Source organism: Rana temporaria, chromosome 7 (assembly GCF_905171775.1).
Source record: "Rana temporaria chromosome 7, aRanTem1.1, whole genome shotgun sequence".
Lineage (NCBI taxonomy): Eukaryota > Metazoa > Chordata > Amphibia > Anura > Ranidae > Rana > Rana temporaria.
Genome location: NC_053495.1, coordinates 41349843 through 41367052, shown reverse-complemented (window position 1 = coordinate 41367052; position 17210 = coordinate 41349843). Strand labels below are relative to the sequence as shown.

Sequence of the window (17210 nt, the reverse complement as noted above, 5' to 3'; positions counted from 1 at the left end):
ATAGTGGTGACAATTGATGGGCACAGTGTCGACAATTGCATGGCACAGTGGCGACAATTGATGGCATGGCACAGTGGCGACAATTTATGGGCACACTGGCGACAATTGATGGCACAGTGGCTGCGTTTGATGGCATGGCACAGTGGCGACAATTGATGGGCACAGTGGCTGTGTTTGATGGCATGGCACAGTGGCTGCGTTTGATGGCATGGCACAATGGCAACAATTTTATGGCACAGTGGCGACAATTTTATGGCACAGTGGCTGCGTTTGATGGGCACAGTGGCTGCGTTTGATGGGCACAGTGGCTGCGTTTGATGGGCACAGTGGCTGTGTTTGATGGGCACCGTGGCAGCAATTGAAGGGCACAGTGACTGCGCTTGATGGGCACAGTGAGGCTGCAATTGATGGGGTTTTTTTAGTTTGTTTGCGCCCCCCCCCCCAAAAAAAAATTTGAGCACCAGCCGCCACTGGTCACCAATATTGTCTGTGTTCTCTCTGAAGCCAATCTTTTGCTTTTACTGGTCTACCAAGCCTTATTCTGGACTGTGTCTCTGTGTGCAGACAACCTTCTTGGTAGAGGCAGGACTTTGCGTCTTTGTTTCAGAGATTTCCCTGATGACTGGCAGGGAACTATTCAAAAAGCAGAAGGAAAGGTGGAGGATTCACAGATCCACAGAATGAATAAAACAGGAGGAAGGTACTTGCAGTTTGCTCTTTAGAAAAACATACAGTAGTGATATTATCAAGGTTTGATCCTAAGCTCATAAGACCATCAGTTACATGGAACAATGCCTTTCATGCTGCAGATATACAGCTATAAGGTTGCGGCCCGGTTCACACATTGCTGCGCTGTGAATTTGTTCAGTTTTTTGTCCTTTGTGAGGTGTGAATTTACCAGGAATTTACCACGATTCTACCGTGAATTTCAGGAGTTGGACATAGCTGCGATTAATGTTCTAGCCAATGAAATCATAATGTAAAAAAAAAAGTTGTTAACTTCCTGTGTACTTCCTGGTTTTTGTGGACAGTAGTGTGGTGAAATTTGCACATATGTGAACCATCAATGCGATTCCAGAATGATTTACATTTTTCACCTTAATGCATAGATTGCATTTACCCCCCTGGCGGTGTTCCCAAGTCTGACTCGGGGTTAAATTTCTGTGCTGCGATCGGTAACCCCGAGTCAGACTCGGGCTCGCCTCGCTGAATCCACAGGCATGGTTTACTTACCTTGCCCCTGGATCCAGCGATGCCACCGCGCTGTGTGAGCAAGCGGGTGCTCACTCGATTCACACAGTGCCTCTGTGTGCCGCCGATCTCCGTTCCCTACGACGTTACGACGCACGGGAGCGGAGAAAGGCGCCAAATTCAAAAAGGTAAACAAACACATTACATACAGTATACTGTAATCTTATAGATTACAGTACTGTATGTAAGAAATACACCCCCCCCCCTTGTCCCTAGTGGTCTGCCCAGTGCCCTACATGTTCTTTTATATAATAAAAACTGTTCTTTCTGCCTGCAAACTGTAGATTGTCCATAGCAACCAAAAGTGTCCCTTTATGTCAAAAATGGTTTTAGAGCAGCTAGAAAACAGCGATAATAAATTAGAATCACTTGCAGAATTGAGCGATAGCGATTTGTGGGCAAATTCGTCATAAAAAAATAAAAGTAATGACAGCGACAATTCTGCAACTGAGCAAATTTCAGTGATTTTGAGTTGATTACATTATTGAATATTTTTTATTATATTTGTTATAATTATTTATAATTTTTTATTATATTATCATTTATAATTTTGTTTTTAAAAAAATGTCATACCCGGGATGCCTACTAGACTCTGGTTTGGTCAGATTTATGTGAGTTATTTCTAAGAATTACAGGCCCACAGTATAAAACACCAAATTTCCTTGCAAATAATGGTACCGCTTTCAGCACCTAAAATCTGAAATAATCGCACCGCCAGGGAGGTTAAGGTGAAAACATTTTTTAGTTTTTTAGTTTACAACTCCTTTAAATGCTGTTTTTTATTTTCCTTGCATGTCACCCTTGGATCTACGGCGACTGCATTTCCATGTGCACTTTCAGTGAAAAACTTGTAGTTTGCACTTGTAGTGCAACGTGGATTTACCTTTAGTAAATAGCCCCCTAGTCACTGTGCTTCTGTTTGAATTTTTTCAGCCAGATCATAATCTGTTTATACACATAGCAATTTGGTGAAGAGATCAAACTTTTGACTCCTTTTATATCAAAGTTGCAAAAAATAATAAACGGAATAAAATGGTGCATTGGCTCAACTGCAAAGAAATAGGTTTGAAAATTAACCTGATGGAACAATTGAATTGCTTTTAAAGGAGTTGTTACGGTTTTGTTTCTGTTTTTGATTCAATGTTTCAATAAACTGTATTGGAGATGTCAATTTAATGCCTAGTTTGGACTTTACAAACAACCGCATCCTGGTGGTTGATCAAACTTTTAGGTGGCAGTGGTAGATTAGTTTCTGTTGATCGATCTTGTAGGCGGTAGTGGTAGATTCGTTTCTGTATTGTGCAATGAATGGAAAGTGGGTAAAATGACTATACATTGTAAGAAAGAACAGTAAATTATAACTATTGTGGAGTACTGCAGACAGAAAGCAGAGCCTGTGTAGCGTATATAATGAGAAAACATGACCAAAAAACACAACAGCGGTGACACTGTGCCCATCCTATAGTGATAAAATGACATATACCAGGTTAAAAAAGAAGTATTGAAAGATACTTATTCCCAGAGGTATAGGAATAAAAATGTCAATTGGTAGAAAATGGCTGACACTGTGGTGCTGGCAAGGCTGCTTCGTAGGCTGGAAATCCACAATCTGTAAAACAGGCAAAACAAACAATTGCTTGGGGCCCCGAGCTGGCCTGGGGCCCCCAACTTCCCCTTCCCAGGCTGTAGCGTGGCCGAGCGCCTCTTCCTTCCACCTGGAGTCCTGTCAGTCTGACCAGGTAACGCGCGTGGTACAGGAGATTCAGTTTCCTGTTCCCGGCCGGACTGACAGGAAGTGCACACTGAGTGTTTACTTCCTTTCAGTCCAGCCAGGAAGACAGGAAACTGAATCTCCTGTACCACGCGCGGTACCCGGCACTATCTGATAGGGGACTGGGGAAGAGGCAGGGGGAAGAGGAGCTTGGCCACGCTACAGCGGCAGCCTACAGGGAAGAACGGGAGGTTACAATAGAAAAAAAAAATGAGTGTAGCGTAGGCTTTGCATGCGGGGGGGGGGTGCTTGGGGGGCCCCATTTTGCTTGGGGCCCCCAAATTCCTTCAAACGGTCCTGTTCATTACAATCCACTGCGGACTGTCATCCCCTCTCTCCCCCTCACCCGTTAGTGAGTTCCATTTGTTTTATATGATATTTTACTTGATGAATTGTGCTACGCTATGTGAGTTTGGTGCTTTCTTCCCTTCCTAATGAGAAAATATGGCTGCCCTCATGTACCTGTGTAATTACAGATCACACACAGGAGCAGAGTTTTTGAAATGTTAATACACATTGATATTATGTACATCATGTCTCTTACACCTCTAAAAAAAAAAAAAAAATGAAAACCTTTACACATCCCCTTTAAATATTACATTATGTTATATGAAGCTGACCATAATGAAATAGGCTTGCCCTCTATTTCCAGTTCTTTAGAATGGTACCACTAATGTTAAAAATTACAGGGGACATCCATTTTTGCTGCCCCTTTATCCTCATTTGGCGTACACTAATAATCACCAGTGTTTACAACACAACCTCTCATTTCCAAGGCAGATAACCAGTCATTACATCATTGAGAACATGCAATTTGTAGGTCAAACCATCCTGTATAATTAGCTGTTCCTTTTTTAAAGCAACGGATGCACCGCACAGGCCAGCCACATAATGTAATTCATCGTAAGGTGCCCGAAGGTCTCTAGAATGAAGGTTTCTACTGACATAAACATATGCATTTTCAGTGCATGTCTGAATTAAAGCTAAACTAGAATTTACAGATTAACTCTATCTTACCATTTGAAAAAAAATTGTACGGAACAAAAGGGAAAGATGATTTGGGGTGAATCGGTGTAGCGTTCCCACAACCTCAATATGATAAAAAATAAATTAACCTCTGATAAGATCAAATTGTAAAAATAATCTGACTTATAAGGCCCTCTCTTTGAATGCTTATGTATACTGTACAGGTACGATATTTAAATCCTTCACATCTATCTTACTGTTTAAAATAATTGTTGCCTTTTAAAGCCTTAGGCCCCTTTCACATGGGGCGGATCAGTAATGATCCGCCCCGTAAACCTCAGTTTGCTCAGCGGGGATCGCTCCGTTGATCCCAGCTTGGTTCAGCGGATGACAGGGCGGTCCCCGCACACTGTGTACAGCTACAGCTAGCTGTGGCGTACAGCTGCATCCCTTTAAATCTGCTGGCCAGCGGGCGCACATGGGGGCCCCGCCGCATGTCCCACGATTGCGGTAGGCAAGGGAAGAACAGGAGAATGCCTTTGTAAACAAGGCATTCCCCTATTCTGCCTAGTGACATTGGGCCAGATTCTCTAAGAATCTATGTTGGCGTAGTGTAAGCCAATCACAACCAGGACAATGGAAATGACTCGGGATAAATACCTGGAAGCTGAAAATGTCATCAGCTGGCATGGACATTGCAGCAGTGGAGAACAAGTGAATATAGTTCTGCTTTTATGTCCTTGCTTTGCTTGTTCGCTTTAACTATTTATCCTTAACTCTTCCTGTCAGCTCATGTTTTAACACTCATGGCCATTTTTTAGTTATGAGTGGATAATATCATGCACCTTCTATTATCATCTGCTTTAATATGAACAAATCGGCCCACAATTTACAACCCATTCTTTAAAAGTGGGCCGCGGTGTAGATCTGGCTGTGCCCCACCAAAAAGAGGTATGTGATAATAGGACAGCTGGTCATGTAACTATGACAGGCCATAGGGTGCCCACGTGTCCTTTAATCCTGGCCACTGGTTGCTAGAGCCGCCTGGCGTGTAGCAACCAGTGACATCATGGCTGAAGTGCAACCCCCTCCATGCTCAGTGTTGAAAGCGAGGGAGGATTTCACTTCCTCCTCCTTTATAGTGCCCCCCTGAGGGACCCTGACGCCACTGAAGCACTAGGCACATTTATGAAGCACATAACTTTATGAATGTATGAAACTTTTTTTTTTTTTGTGCATTTGTGAGGTCGTTTTAAAGCAGCAATATGTCCCCTCTCCCCAGTTTGAACTTGGCCCTGTTGTTTTTTTTGTCTTATCGTATTTGTGGATCTTGTAATCATTTGTTTTCCTAATACACGTTCTTTACCGCCATATTTATCCCCAGTTCTAGCTACGGTACCGGTAAGTACTTGTAGATTGCCTTTTATGTGTATTTAGATTATAATATTAGCTCACTATCATACAGCTTGAACTTTATTTAGAAGAAACATATCTCCTGGATTAGGGTGGGCAAATATTTGTGAAGATGTCTTCATGGAAGATACAAGAAAAATAATGTTCTTCTGTCAATAAACGGAGGAAAGACTGTTTTACTGTTTAATGCTATGTTAGTTTTGCTGAGTTACATTTGTACAAGTTTCCTTTGGGATTCAGAATACTCTGTACATTACATCATGTATAAATAATTTATATCCATTAAAAGGCACTCGTAGCTGAGACCGGCCCTTCTTCCTGTAGAACTGGCAGATAGTAGGAATTCTTTGATGAAATTGACTTTGCTATATTGATAAATAAAGCAGGTCCCAGAAACGCAAAAAAAAAAAATCCAGGACCCGTGGTAAATAACCGACAAAACCAAAACTAGCAGGTGGGGCAGTAAAAGAGTACAGTATGTTTAGTCAAGTTTTGGATAGAGTATTGAAGGGTTAAACCCCCCTATCATGTTTTGCTGTCTGTGTGCCGTTGGGGTGATTTCTCTTCACTTTCTGACCTGGAGACTCAACAGTAAATGAGAGGAAATCTCCCTAAAGGTAGAAATATTCACATCTAAGCCAGCTGTCACCAAACCATTTGTCCCCATTGGATAACTTACCTTCATCTTTTGTTCTGGTGACAACTCTAATGCCTTGTATACACGACCGTTTTTCACAACGAGAAAACTGTCATTTTTTATATTGGTCGTGGAAACCGGTTGTGTGTATGCTCCCTAGCAGTGTTCTCGACCAATAAACTGGCTGCAAAAAAATTGAAACCAGCTCTCTTTTTTCTCGTTGTGTTTCCCGTCAGTTTTTTTCTCGTCGCGAAAAATGGTTGTGAATGATATAATATAAAACATGCATGCTCAGAATCAAGTATGCAGACAAAAGCAACCCAAATGGTGGTGCCATTTGAAAGGAACTGTAGCTTTAGATGCTGGCTGCGCCATTACTGTATATATTTCTTATGAGGGCTGGAACGCAAGCTGCAAGTCTGTGCTGGGACGTGGCGTGAGGCTGGGTGGCGTCAGGACCAGGATGCAACGCGTTTCAGTGCAGGCATGTATAGTAGTCCGATTGACAGTCAATCCTCAGCTCGTGTGGATGGTCCCTGTAGCTTTAGATGCTGGCTGCGCCATTACTGTATATATTTCTTATGAGGGCTGGAACGCAAGCTGCAAGACTGTGCTGGGACGTGGCGTGAGGCTGGGTGACGTCAGGACCAGGATGCAACACGTTTCAGTGTGAGCGCCGCGAGGTGATGAGAGTAACTGCGCACACCTTTCTCAAGCGCAGTGACTCTTATCACCTCACGGCGCTTGCACTGAAACACTTTGCATCCTGGTCCTGACGTCACCCAGCCTCACGCCGCATCCCATCACAGACTTGCCGCTTGCGTTTAAGCCCTCTTTTTGGCAGCCGCAGTGATACCCTGAAGCCTTCGTTTTGGACAGTGAACCGGCACCCCCACATGCAGCGCAGCCAGCATCTAAAGCTACAGGGACCATCCACACGAGCTGAGGATTGACTGTCAATCGGACTACTATACATGCCTGCATACAGTAACTACTATGTGAGTGCTTTGATACTTTTTTACTATTAAAGTGTACAGTTTTATCTAAGTGGCACCTGCTCTCTGTTTTCTCTCTTGTTACATGCACTGGAGTCCGGCTTCGGCTCCCCCTGCAAGGCTGCCCAGATCAAAAGACTGTCATCTCACACAGAGATATCATAGCTCAAAGGACATTTTGTGGATAAGTGTTTTTATTTTATGTGTCAGTATGCGCCATTACTGTATATATTTCTTATGACATAAAATCTTAGTGGCTAGAGAAATCATCCCCACTGTGCTGTTGCATTCTGGCAGCAGGACTCCTCCACTCTTATGCCTTGTACACACAAGCGTTTTTTCCCAACAGAATTCCTCTCAGGCTGCCTTGCATACACACACTCAGACAAAAGTCCGCCCGTCCAAAGCACAGTGACGTACAAAACATACAACAGCACTATAAAGGGGAAGTTCCATTCCAACGGCGCCACCCTTTGGGCTGTTTTTGCTGATCCTCGTGGTAGTAAAAGTTTGGTACGAGACGATTCGCGCTTTTCAGTCTTCGTGCTTTTCAGATTGTATTTTGCTGTTCAGTAGGTGCTTGTGGGTTCACCAAGGTTACAAAATACAAGATAATAATGTTATTGTGGTAAATTTACACACCAAAATAAAAAATATATATATACGGAGATCACTAGAAAGTAATTTTAAAATAATAACGAAAATTGCTTAAAAAAATAAATAAATAAACATTATTATGGAGATCTAGCTTTAGAAAAAAAAAATATTCATGAGATCACGAGAAATAATAAATAAACAAGTTTGACAGAACTCTGTGTGAATATCAGCAGCAAAACAAGTTCATTATTGTAGCATTATAAAGAAGAAAATAATGCGCTGCATTAAATGATGCAATCATTTGCAGCGTGACAAATGTGATATCGCCATTACGAACGCTAGTTTTACCAGAAAGAGTGCTCCCGTCTCATACTTGGTTCTGAGCATGCGCTTTTTTTGCCCGTTGCAAAACCATACAAAAGAACGGTTTTCCGCCAGGATTTTTTCTTGATGTGGAAAAAAGAGATCCTGCTGCCTTTTTTTGTCTGGCAGTTTTCCCGTCGGAAAAACTATGATGGAGCGTACACACGGCCAGGATTCCCGAAGAAAAGCTCTCATAGCAGTTTTCCCGTCACAAAAAACAGTTGTGTGTACGAGGCGTTATGCCGCGTACACACGATAATTTTTCGGCATTAAAAAAAACGCTGTTTTTCATCATGTCCAAAAAACAACGTTGCCCACACACCATCGTTTTTAAAAAATGATGAACAAAGCGCGGTGACGTACAACATGTACAACGGCACTCTAAAGGGGAAGTTCTATTCGCCTTTGGGCTGCTTTAGTGTTAGTAAAAGACGATTCACGCTTTTCTGTCTGTTACAGCGTGATGAATGTGCTTACTCCATTATGAATGGTAGTTTTACCAGATTGAGCGCTCCCGTCTCATGAGCATGTGCGGGTTTAAAACGTCGTTTTAGCCCACACACGATCATTTTTTACATCCCGAAAAACGTAATTTTTTAAAAAGACGTTAAAAAATGCAGCATGTTCGAATTTTTTTTTTGTCGTTTTTCAGAAGCCGAAAAATTATGTGTAGCCCACACGCGATCATTTTAACCACTTCCGGACCGCCGCATGTACATTTACGTCGGCAGAATGGCACGGACAGGCACATCAACTTACCTGTACGTGCCTGCCTAGACGTGGGTCGGGGGGCTGATCGGGACCCCCCCCCCCCCGTACATGCGGCGGTTCCCATGGCTTCAGGAGCGATGCGGGACGACGGCGCGGCTATTCGTATATAGCCGCTCCGCCGCGATCGCTCCCCGGAGCTGAAGAACGGGGAGAGCCGTATGTAAACACGGCTTCCCCGTGCTTCACTGTGGCGGCTGCATCGATCGAGTGATCCCTTTTATAGGGAGACTCGATCGATGACGTCAGACCTACAGCCACACCCCCCTACAGTTGTAAACACACACTAGGTGAACCCTAACTCCTACAGCGCCCCCTGTGGTTAACTCCCAAACTGCAACTGTCATTTTCACAATAAACAATTCAATTTAAATGCATTTTTTGCTGTGAAAATGACAATGGTCCCAAAAATGTGTCAAAATTGTCCGAAGTGTCCGCCATAATGTCGCAGTCACGAAAAAAATCGCTGATCGCCGCCATTAGTAGTAAAAAAAAAAAAACTATCCCTTATTTTGTAAACGCTATAAATTTTGCGCAAACCAATCGATAAACGCTTATTGCGATTTTTTTACCAAAAATAGGTAGAAGAATACGTATCGGCCTAAACTGAGGAAAAAAACATTTTTTATATATGTTTTTGGGGGATATTTATTATAGCAAAAAGTAACAAATATTGAATTTTTTTCAAAATTGACGCTCTATTTTTGTTTATAGCGCAAAAAATAAAAACCGCAGAGGTGATCAAATACCACCAAAAGAAAGCTCTATTTGTGGGGAAAAAAGGACGCCAATTTTGTTTGGGAGCCACGTTGCACGACCGCGCAATTGTCTGTTAAAGCGACGCAGTGCCCAATTGTAAAAACCCCCTGGGTCATTTAGCAGCATATTGGTCCGGTCCTTAAGTGGTTAAATTACGTTTTTAAAAAGGTCGTTTTTTTTCATGCCGAAAAATGATCGTGTGTACGTGGAATAAGAATACACTGATCAGCCAATTTTTCAACATTCGTATTCAAGAAAAGTCAATCATTCAGATTGACTTCTCTTGAGTGGGAACGGCCATATATAGATTAACATTTTGGCTGGTTCTTGGTAAACTGGCACATTTTTGAACCATCTATGGCCAGCCTAATCAGATGGTGAGAAAGAAACTTGTTGCTCATCCAGCCAGCGAAGAAGTGACACATTCTAACAGAAGAGTGTTTGACCTCCCTACTGTGTCCTCTGTGGTCATCCTGCTTCTGTGACATCAGCCTAAATTTTTTTTTAAATTTAAAATGTAGCAGCGAATCACTTTAAATGTATGATGTGGTGGAAAATGAACTCAACGCGTACTACCCAGCAGTTCTCCCATAGTCATAATAATGCTAATTTTAGTACTGTGAGTTAATATCCACTGTTTTCCAGCCTATAAAAATCTCTAAATAAAAAATGTTCTCACTGCTTTCTGTGATTCACTATACCTGCGCACTAATCATTTTTATCTTTCCTTGCACAGTTTATAGAGTGACTAACGCTAAAACACTGCAAATACAATTACATGTCTGGAGCTTTACATTGCTTGTAAAATACACAGAAAATCGGGATAATTTATACCATAAAACACTGTTATGATTGCATTGTTAATAACAGTCGTAATTATGGAGCTCTCCCAGGAGCAGCCCACATAAAATCAAATAATATTATGTCCGTTGTAACCTTCAAGCTAAGCAGCTCTTGCACTTAGTCATTGAAATTGCTGGTATCATGGTATTACTTCTAATATTACTTAGCTGTGCATAGGCACCCTTACTGGAGGTACGGTATATAGCTTTGAAATAAATAGGTTTTCTGCCTCATGATTCTCTTTTGATAAAACTTAGGAAAATGTCATTTCAATACTGACCTTCATCTCACAAAGACAGCTGGCACCATCAATGCCTCTGCTACAACTGAGCGAATAGTTAAAAATCCAGGAGAAGAAAGTGGCAGTTGCCTAAATCAATCCGTAACTAGCAAAGGATGATGTGATTGGAGTAATTGCAATTGAAAGGTACAGATGTTCCCTAGCACTCTGTACACATAACCAATACAGAAAATCAAAATCAAATCTGTTTTCAAAGTTCAGATAAGGAGAAGGCAACCCTGCAGAGGTAGAAAACTACATAAACAACATGGAAATGTCCAAAAATCACAGCATTCTGTTTTTTTATATTAAGAGATAATCAAGCCAAGCCCCCTTAAAAAGTAAGAAAGGTGTGAAGGGGTCAGAAGTAAGCAGCGTAGGGTTTAGAAGTCAGTAGTAACACAGAGTGCGGGGTTCAGGAGTATATAACTCAGAGGTCAGTAGTGTGTAATGCAGAGTGCGGGGGTGAGTAGTGTGTAATGCAGAGTGCGGGGGTCAGTAGTATGCAGCACATATCCCTTCACAATTAAAAATACCCCCTCTTCCAGTACAAATATTTCCCCCCTAAAGTAGCCCCAGCACAAACTCCTCCCTACCACCCTATCTGAAATGTATTTTCAGACCTTAGATTCAATGGCGCCCAGCATAATGAGTAAAACTCCCAGATCTCCCATTGGCTGTGTCATATGACATGTCATATGCCTCGTACACACGACCGAGGAACTCGTCGGAAAAGACACATCGTTTTCCTCGACGAGTTCCTTGTTAGGTTTGTCGAGAAACTTGACAAGCTTTCTTTGTGTAAACACTCAAGACAAAATCTCATCGTTCTCAAACGCGGTGACATAAAACACATACGACGGCACTATAAAGGGGAAGTTTGATTCCACTGGCGCCACCCTTCTGAGCATGTGCAGGTTTCTAAGCATACACACGAACGTGTTTCTCGTCGAAAACCAGCCCGACGAGGAAATTGAGACTCCCGACGAGGAAAAAGAGAACTTGTTCTCTTTTTTTCTCATCGAGTTCCGCGACAGTTTTCTCGATGAAAAGCATACACACGACCGTTTTCCTCGGCAAAAAAAGCTCTGCCACCAAGTTTCTTGATGGATTCTGTCGAGGAAAACGGTCGTGTGTACGAGGCCTCAGGCTTGGAAAACTCTTGGTAAGGAAGCTGCTCTAGATTCCTACTGACTACCAGAAGTAAACCTCCCAGGAGGCTTTTTGGAGTCAACAAAGTAGCAGTGTTTTGTTGGGAAAGAAAACATTATATGCATGTGAAGAAAATAAAATGTGGGTGGGTATAGGTGGAAATCTGAAATCCAGAAGACAGGGTTGACAATGCTGGCTGGGATTTCAATGCAGATAAAGTACCGTGTTGTCAGCCCAGACAGGAAATTAGGAGAACAATGAATTTCTAGTTGAATGGGTATTTGCTGTACTTACAGTGTTTTTTAAAGGATATAACTGTATATATCAAAGACTGACACTGGAACCAGACACATTCATTTGTAATAATAAAATTATAGATGTGCCAAAATTAAAATGTACACATTTTCTTTTTTTTTCATTGTTGACAAAAAAGTATCGTATAACAGTAATGTGTTAATTCATTATACATAGCATTTAGCCCATATTGTAGCTATAGTTTACTCATTCTACATCGGACGCAACACAATTTTTTTTTCCTTAAAGCAGATTAGTAACCCATTTTAACACACATAGCTAATTTTATTTCCATTAAACACATGTAGGTCAAGAGGGGATGGTGTAATCCTGTATAAATGACATCCTTACAGTGCCTGGCATAATACCAGGCAGTAATGCAGGAGTAATCTTTCCAGGGATTCTTTGAAACATTGCTGGTGAGCCAAATATTAATGGAAGAGACTGGAAGGAGAGAGCGGGGCAATCCTAGCTGATGTAATTACCTTTTCACTCCAGTTTATGCAGTATATCTAGGTCAGGGCAGCAGCATGTAAGTCACGTGTGTTGATGCAGGACATACTGTATAGTGGTATATTAGAGGTGTATAATAGTTTATAATATATTCTGGTGTATATATACACAAATATATAACTGATCTTAAAATGATTTCAATGCTGGTGAATTTATTATATTTAACCACTTCAGCCCCAAAGGATTTGGCTGCCAAAGTCCAGGCCACTTTTTGCGATTCGGCACTGCGTTGATTTAACTGACAATTGCCCGGTCGTGCGACGTGGCTCCCAAACAAAATTGATGTTTTGTTTCCCCCATAAATAGAGCTTTCTTTTGGTGCTATTTTATCACCTCTGCGGTTTTTATTTTTTGCTCTATAAACAAAAAAGAATGAAAAGTTTGAGAAAAAAACAATATTTTTTTACGTTTTGCTATAATAAATATCCCCAAAAAACATATATAAAAACGTTTTTTACTCAGTTTAGGCGGATACGTATTTTTCTACATATTTTTGGTAAAAATTGCAATGAGCGTTTATTGATTGGTTTGTGCAAAAGTTATTGCGTCTACAAAATAGGGGATAGATTTATGGCATTTGTATTGTTCATTTTCTTTATTAGTAATGGCACCGATCAGTGATTTTTATCGTGACTGCGACAATTTGGCACTTTTGATGCTATTTTGGGACCATTGTCATTTATACAGCGATCAGTGCTCTAAAAATGCACTAATTACTGTGTAAATGACACTGGCAGGGAAGGGGTTAACCACTAAGGGGTGAGGAAGGGGTTAAGTGTGTCCTAGGGAGGGATTTTAACTGTGGGGGGGCTGGGCTACCTGTGACACAACAGTGATCACTGCTCCCGATGACAGGGAGCAGTAGATCAGTGTCCTGTCACAAGGCAGAACAGGGAAATGCCTTGTTTACACAGGCATCCCCCTGTTCTGCAGCTCCGTGACACGATCGTGGGACACCAGCGGACATCGAGTCCGGGTGTCCCGCGGACACAGTAACGGAGTTTGCGGCAGGGGCGCGCGTCCCAGCAAGGCGCCAAAAATTCAAAGGGACGTACATGTATGCCCATTTAGCCTGCATTTGATATAGCAAGATTTATTCAAGAGAAGGAGACATGGATTTTAAAGGCACATCCATAGCATTGAAGTACAAAATAGACTTTTTTTTTTACATGACATGTTAAAAACAAAACATGGCGTTTGATCTAAACAATGCTTGCACCATCTAACACAACCAACTATTACCACAATAAAAAAGATTGATCAAATGATTCAGATGGAGTGATATCAATAGAAGGACACGCAGATGTAGTGAAGAAAACTCTACATGTTATGCGCCATTTGCACTTCTTCAGCACCTTACAGAGGCGCATAATATGAGAAACAATATACGCAGGTAGACCTGGCGGGATCCTCCACCAACTGGGCCAGACTTACCATTGGGCTTGACTGGGCTCAAGCCCATGGGCCCCGCCCGTTTACGTTAATTTTTTTTCATTAATTTGCCAGTCATTTACTTTTTCATTTAAAGTGTGTTGATTGGTCTAGCATTTTTACCTGTTCTAGGGACATCGATAATTTTTGTCCTCCGTCCAAGTAGACAAACTGTCTTTCTTTTATTATTACCCTTGTGAAGCTATTTTTGCAATATTATGCCCGGTGTCTGTCCTTTTGCTGGATGTGGCATGTTACTTTGGCTCCAATTGCTGGATTTGCCCTTTGAATACATTGCACTCTGACTTGTGTCAGTGCTTTTTTGTGCCCATGCGCAGTATAGATCATGTCCTTCGGGACAACCCTATGTTTACTATTGATGACTACGCGTCATCATTATGCGACACAGTCGCAATGACGTCATTACGCTCGGTCATTCTTTTGCGCATGTGCGGGCATCCGAATGACACTATTTAGCTGCGGTGGCTACCGATGGACAGACGTGACGGCTCGTACGGCGGAATTATATGATCCCTCTCCATCTGACAGGTACAGCGGAAGCTCTTTCCTTGCCAGGCTCTTTGTGGTCATATTGGGTTATTTATCCCCATACACACATTATTTTATGCTGTTTTGCTTCCCTGGGCATACCCCTTTGAAGTGGGAGAACATTTTTAATAGACTTCAGCAATTAACATAAATTATGTAATTTTGTTTAGTTGTTTGTTCAGAATCATGATCTCTATTTTTATTCTCAGTTTATCCAGAATTGTGTAGCTCTAAGGCCTCGTACACACGACCAGTTTCCTCGGCAGAATTCAGCTTCCGACCGAGTTTCTGGCTGAATTCTGCCGAGGAAACTGGTCGTGTGTACACTTTCGGCCGAGGAAGCCGACGAGGAGCTCGGCGAGGAAATAGAGAACATGTTCTCTATTTCCTCGTTGTTCTATGGGAGCTCTCGTCCCGCCGAGCTCCTCGGCGGCTTCAGTGCTGAACTGGCCGAGGAACTCGATGTGTTTGGCACGTCGAGTTCCTCGGCCGTGTGTACGAGGCTTAATACATAGCTTGTGTATGTATCATTTTGTTCTATTTAAAGTAATGTATAGAAGGTAGGGCCCGAAAGTGACTCAAGCCCAGGGGCCCCACCACCCTAAGTCTTGCCCTGTCCACCAATCAGCGGCTTCTCATGCCTTAAGTAGTATAAATCTCAACAAATCGTTATAACTTGTGGTGGATGGGGGTAATCACCATATAGTCAACAGCCAAACTAGGTAACTTAAAACAAGGCAATAATACCATACACATATAGAGGGAACAGCCCAATATGGCTATCCCTATGTAAAGTCCACTTTAATGCGGCGTACACACGATTGGAAATTCCGACAAGAAAACCGTGGATTTGTTTTCGACTGAATTTTGGCTCAAACTTGTGTTGCATACACAGAGTCACACAAAATTCCGACCGTCAAGAATGCCCCTGCACATGGTCGGAATTTCCGACCAAAAGCTCACATCGAAATGTTCTTGTCGGAAATTCCGAGCGTGTGTAAGCGCATTAGTGTAGGAGGCCAGTATAGCTCCAGAGCAGATGAATGTAACAAGGACCCACCGTCCTTACCTCTTCAGACAGAGTAAACCTGTCTCTGAAAAACGTCCTAGAAACATCCATGAACATCTAGTAACTTTACTCTCTGCAAGTCCTTAGAAAGTAGTATTGTCTGTGCCTATCAGTGACATAACACGATTGTTAGGATGGCTCTAGTAATTACTGGAGCCATCCTAACAGTCCCCAATTATGGAGACATAATCAGGGACATGTTTTTGCTTTGGGAAGAGTCCCTGTAAAATCAGGTACTGTTCCTGGAAACTGGGGATGTCTAGTTGTCCTACTCTCTATAAGACCTTATAAAGTTGTATTTTCTGTGTCTGTCAGTGACATAACAAGACTGTTAGGATGACTCTAATTGCTGTTGTAATTATCCTCATCATCATTAGTGACGTTGTCACCTTAATATGACCTTCCTCTAAATTCAGGCTTTGCAGATTAACATTCATGAATAGTAGCACATCACTCATACCCGAAGTACGATATTCCATAGTGAATAGAACTATTAAGCAAGCATCACACATTTAAGTGTTAACAAACATTAGGTAAATTATCCCTACAAGCCCCTGCAGTGCTACACAGATGTTTATTAATATGTATTAAATATAGCATTAAATAAAGGCTTCCCAAAAATGTTTGTTTCTTTAGCTGCTAGAAATCAGCCTTTACACCAAGCATTGAGCATCTAGCCTGGTGGTCCGGCTGCATCTAGTGCAGAAAAATGCCAAAGTAAACTAACACACCCCAAAGCATGTTCCCAGACTGGGTTCCTGTTTCTGCTTCCACATTGTATTTCATTATTCCAGACTGTAATAATGGTGTATTATTCATTTGAGGTTTATACTCAATTGATTACTGATTGCTTCCAGCCTCAACTGTGGCCAGCTCAAATTCAACATAAATCTGGGCAGAATGGCTTATAAAAGAGCAGCTCTAGGCAACAAACAGCTAATACCAATATATTCATGTTTCACACCAAGAAATTGGTGCTGGGAAATGGGTGTTTCTTAAAAAACAAAAAAAATGACCTCATTGGTTAAAATGAACCTATAGCTCCTAATATAATGCTGAAACATAGTCCTTAGCACTTAAACCTCACCTGCCGTTAACTGTAACCTGTAATCCAACCCTTCAAGTGGAAACTAAACTCAGCAATTTAAAGATTTCCTAAAATGATGATGATAACTGTCACAGTTGATTATGCTCTCAACTTAACGGTCAAGCCATCAAATGGCTGGTGTCAAACAGATCACATGTGCAGCACCAATGCAGTTGCAGATCAAACAGAATCCAAGATAGCAGCTTCTTTGACTGTAAAGGATAGGATGCTTTAGTGCTGCTTAAAATTACCCTTTCACATTATACCTTAAAGGGGTTGTAAACCCTTGTGTTTTTCACCTTAATGCATTCTATGCATTAAGGTGAAAAAAAATTCTGACACTGACCAGCCCCCCAGCTCCCCAGCCCCCCTATTTTACTCACCTGAGCCAGTTTGTTCCAATGGTGGAGACACGCTCTACCTCTCTGTACATTGTCTAGGCTCTTGATTGGATAGACTGATAGCAACGCAG

At 41.9% G+C, this 17210-nt stretch overlaps 1 protein-coding gene and 1 long non-coding RNA gene across 4 annotated transcripts in view; one reads left to right on the top strand and one right to left on the bottom strand.

The window, feature by feature from the left end:
• Positions 1 to 17210, top strand: part of CACNA2D3 (calcium voltage-gated channel auxiliary subunit alpha2delta 3) — a 1177822-nt gene that overhangs the window by 366161 nt on the left and 794451 nt on the right. The gene's annotated exons all lie outside the window — the stretch shown is intronic.
• LOC120945245 overlaps positions 10648 to 17210 on the bottom strand; it is a 71954-nt gene continuing 65391 nt past the window's right edge. The window contains exon 3 of the long non-coding RNA XR_005750546.1: positions 10648 to 10882. This is a non-coding gene — a long non-coding RNA (uncharacterized LOC120945245). The remainder of the gene's footprint in view (positions 10883 to 17210) is intronic.